At 29.5% G+C, this 4,112-nt stretch overlaps 1 pseudogene; it reads left to right on the forward strand.

Moving 5' to 3' along the window:
- Positions 1-1,631: 1,631 nt before the first annotated feature.
- LOC145981168 (cytochrome c oxidase subunit 2 pseudogene) lies at positions 1,632-3,358 on the forward strand (annotated as a pseudogene).
- Positions 3,359-4,112: the final 754 nt, after the last annotated feature.

The raw sequence follows: 4,112 nt of genomic DNA on the forward strand, positions 1-4,112 counted from the left end.
TAATCAACGAAATACAGAAGCATCACTTAAATATTTCCTAATTCAAGCATTAGCATCATCAATAATCTTGGCCGCAGCATTAATTATAATTAATGCTATAAACTTCAATATACAAATCCAGCTTTTAACTATAGCTTTATTAATAAAAATAGGAGCTGCTCCATTTCACATTTGAATACCAGAAGTTATAGAAGGAATAACATGAGTTAACTGCTTAGTAATAACAACTATTCAAAAAATTGCTCCATCAACATTGCTTAGTTATGTAATTGACAATTTAAACATAATCTTAATTTTGACAATTAGAACATCAGCAATTATTGGAGCAATTGGAGGGTTAAATCAAACCTCGTTACGAAAAATTATAGCCTTTTCATCAATTAACCACATATCATGAATTATTCTAAGAATAACATCAGAAGATAATACCTGGTTAACATATTTACTACTATATATTCTTATAACTACCTCTACCATTATGTTATTTTCAATAAACAAAACATACTACGTCCATCAACTGTTTATATTAAAACTTCCACCCATTAAAAAAATATCCTTATTCATATCAATATTATCTCTTGGTGGACTACCACCTTTACTAGGGTTTTTACCAAAATGGATAGTCATTATCCAAACAACTAACTTTAAGCAATTAATTATAATTATAATTCTAATTAGTATATCGTTGTTAACCCTATATTATTACTTACGAACCTCACTTACATCAATTTTAATAAATTATAAAACTAACATATGAAATATTATTAACAACAAACCGTTAAATTTAAAAGAACAAGTATTATCGGTAGTTACAATTTTTCTTTCAGTGTGTGGATTACCTATAATTCAACCAATTTACATATCTCTATAAAATCTTCATAAGGTCTTAAGTTAATTTTAAACTAATGACCTTCAAAGTCATAAATAAAGGGTACTCTTTTAGGCCTTAATACACATATGTATCACCCTGAAATTGCAGTTCAAAATTATTATTCTTAACTATAAAGCCAAAATTTAATGAGAGAGTATTAAACTCATAAATAAATTTACAGTTTATCACCTATAACTTCAGTCATCTCATTCTTGCAACGATGATTATTTTCTACTAACCATAAAGATATTGGTACAATATATTTATTTTTCGGAGTATGATCAGGAATAGTTGGAACATCATTAAGTATCTTAATCCGTATAGAATTAGGCCAGCCAGGAAGTTTAATTGGAGATGATCAAATCTACAATGTGATTGTAACTGCACACGCATTTATTATAATTTTTTTCATAGTAATACCTATTATAATTGGGGGATTTGGAAACTGACTAGTACCTTTAATAATTGGAGCCCCAGATATAGCCTTCCCACGATTAAATAATATAAGATTTTGATTACTACCCCCATCATTAACTCTACTATTATCAGGAAGAATTGTAGAGAGTGGTGCAGGAACTGGTTGAACAGTGTATCCTCCACTATCTGCAGGAATTGCACATGCTGGAGCCTCTGTAGATTTATCAATTTTTTCATTACATTTAGCAGGAGTATCCTCTATTCTAGGGGCAGTAAATTTTATTACAACAGTAATTAATATGCGAACTATAGGAATATCCATAGAACGAGTACCATTATTCGTATGATCAGTAGTAATCACTGCAGTTCTACTATTATTATCACTACCAGTTCTAGCAGGAGCAATTACAATACTATTAACAGATCGAAATTTAAATACCTCATTTTTTGACCCATCTGGTGGTGGAGATCCAATCTTATATCAACACCTATTCTGATTCTTTGGACACCCAGAAGTGTATATTCTAATCCTACCGGGATTTGGAATAATTTCACATATTGTAACTCAAGAAAGAGGTAAAAAAGAAACATTTGGAGTTCTTGGAATAATTTATGCAATAATAGCAATTGGGTTCCTAGGATTTATTGTATGAGCACACCATATATTTACTGTGGGAATAGATGTTGATACCCGAGCATATTTTACTGCAGCTACAATAATTATCGCTGTACCAACAGGAATTAAGGTATTTAGATGAATTGCAACACTACATGGAACACAAATTAATTACTCTCCATCAATATTATGAGCATTAGGATTTATTTTCTTATTTACAATAGGGGGATTAACAGGAGTAGTATTAGCAAACTCATCACTAGACATTGTGCTACACGACACATACTATGTTGTAGCACATTTTCATTATGTATTATCTATAGGAGCAGTATTTGCTATTATAGCAGGACTAGTACATTGATTTCCATTATTTACAGGAGTAATAATAAATCCAGATTGATTAAAAATTCAATTTATCTCAATATTTATTGGAGTCAACTTAACATTCTTCCCACAACATTTTTTAGGATTAAGAGGAATACCACGACGATATTCGGATTACCCAGATGCATATACAATATGAAATATTGTTTCAAGATTAGGGTCAATCCTATCATTTACAGCAGTAATTATTATAATTTTTATTACCTGAGAAGGTATGACAAGTGCCCGACCAACATTATTTAATCTACAACAAGCATCATCAATTGAATGATATCAAATGTCACCTCCCTCTGAACATACATATTCAGAACTTCCAATACTACTTACTAACAACTAATTTTTAAGGTGGCAGAGAAGTGCATTGAACTTAAGCTTCAAATATAAGGGGTATCCCTTACTTAAAAGTGGCAACCTGAAATCAAGTAGGATTACAAGATAGATCCTCCCCATTAATAGAACAAATAATATTTTTCCATGACCACACAATATTAATTTTAATTATAATTACAGTATTAGTAGGGTACTTAATAGCATCACTATTTAATAACAAATTAACAAACCGAATACTTTTAGAAGGACAAACATTAGAAACAATATGAACAATTATACCAGCAATTACCCTAGTTTTTATTGCCCTACCCTCTCTACGTTTATTATATCTATTAGATGAAATCAATCAACCTTCATTAACTCTTAAAACTATTGGACATCAATGATACTGAAGTTATGAATATTCCGATTTTATAAAGGCAGAATTTGACTCATACATATCCCCAACAAATGAAATATCTATAGACTCATTTCGATTGTTAGATGTAGATAATCGAACAGTATTACCAATTAACATAAATATCCGAGTACTAACTACATCTGCAGATGTATTACACTCATGAGCCATACCATCTATAGGGATTAAAATAGACGCCACCCCAGGACGACTTAACCAGGCAGGAGTAAATATTAGTCGAATTGGCTTATTTTTCGGACAGTGTTCAGAAATTTGTGGTTCTAACCATAGATTCATACCAATTATTGTTGAAACTACAACTCACAAATCTTTTATTAATTGATTAATAAAAATTATACAAGAATCATTAGATGACTGAAAAGTAAGTAATGGTCTCTTAAACCACAAAATAGTAATATAACAACTACTTCTAATGAAAAAGTTAGTTAACATATAACATAGGAATGTCAAACCTAAATTATCTTTATTAGATACTTTTTTATTCCACAAATATACCCATTAAATTGAATTATCCTATTTATAATATTTATATCAATTTATTTTCTATTTATAATCATCAATTATTATAATTATAGTAAATTATTAAATAATAACAACTTTAAAATAGAAAATAAACCAAAAATTAAATACTGAAAATGATAACAAGATTATTCTCATCATTTGACCCAACATCATCAATTATAAATATATCATTAAATTGAATAAGAACATTCCTGGGATTATTAATAATCCCAGCCCCATTTTGATTAATACAATCACGAACTTCTATATTATATAACATAATAATAATAAAGTTACATGAAGAATTTAAAACATTTTTAGGGATAATTAGTCACCAGGGAAGAACCCTAATATTTATTAGTATATTTTCAATAATCTTATTTAATAATTCAATAGGATTACTACCCTATGTATTATTATTATTATTATTATTGGTACGTTTATCCTGGTACTTGGCCCCGGAAGACAAAAATTCGTGGTTGCGCCTCTGGCCTTACTTCCACACTCGCCTTCCGTATCGTCACGTATGCAACTTTAAAAAACCATTACACAATCGAAACTCAGTTTATAAGTAT

This window comes from Lepisma saccharinum, chromosome 29 (assembly GCF_977018435.1).
Source record: "Lepisma saccharinum chromosome 29, izLepSacc3.1, whole genome shotgun sequence".
NCBI lineage: Eukaryota > Metazoa > Arthropoda > Insecta > Zygentoma > Lepismatidae > Lepisma > Lepisma saccharinum.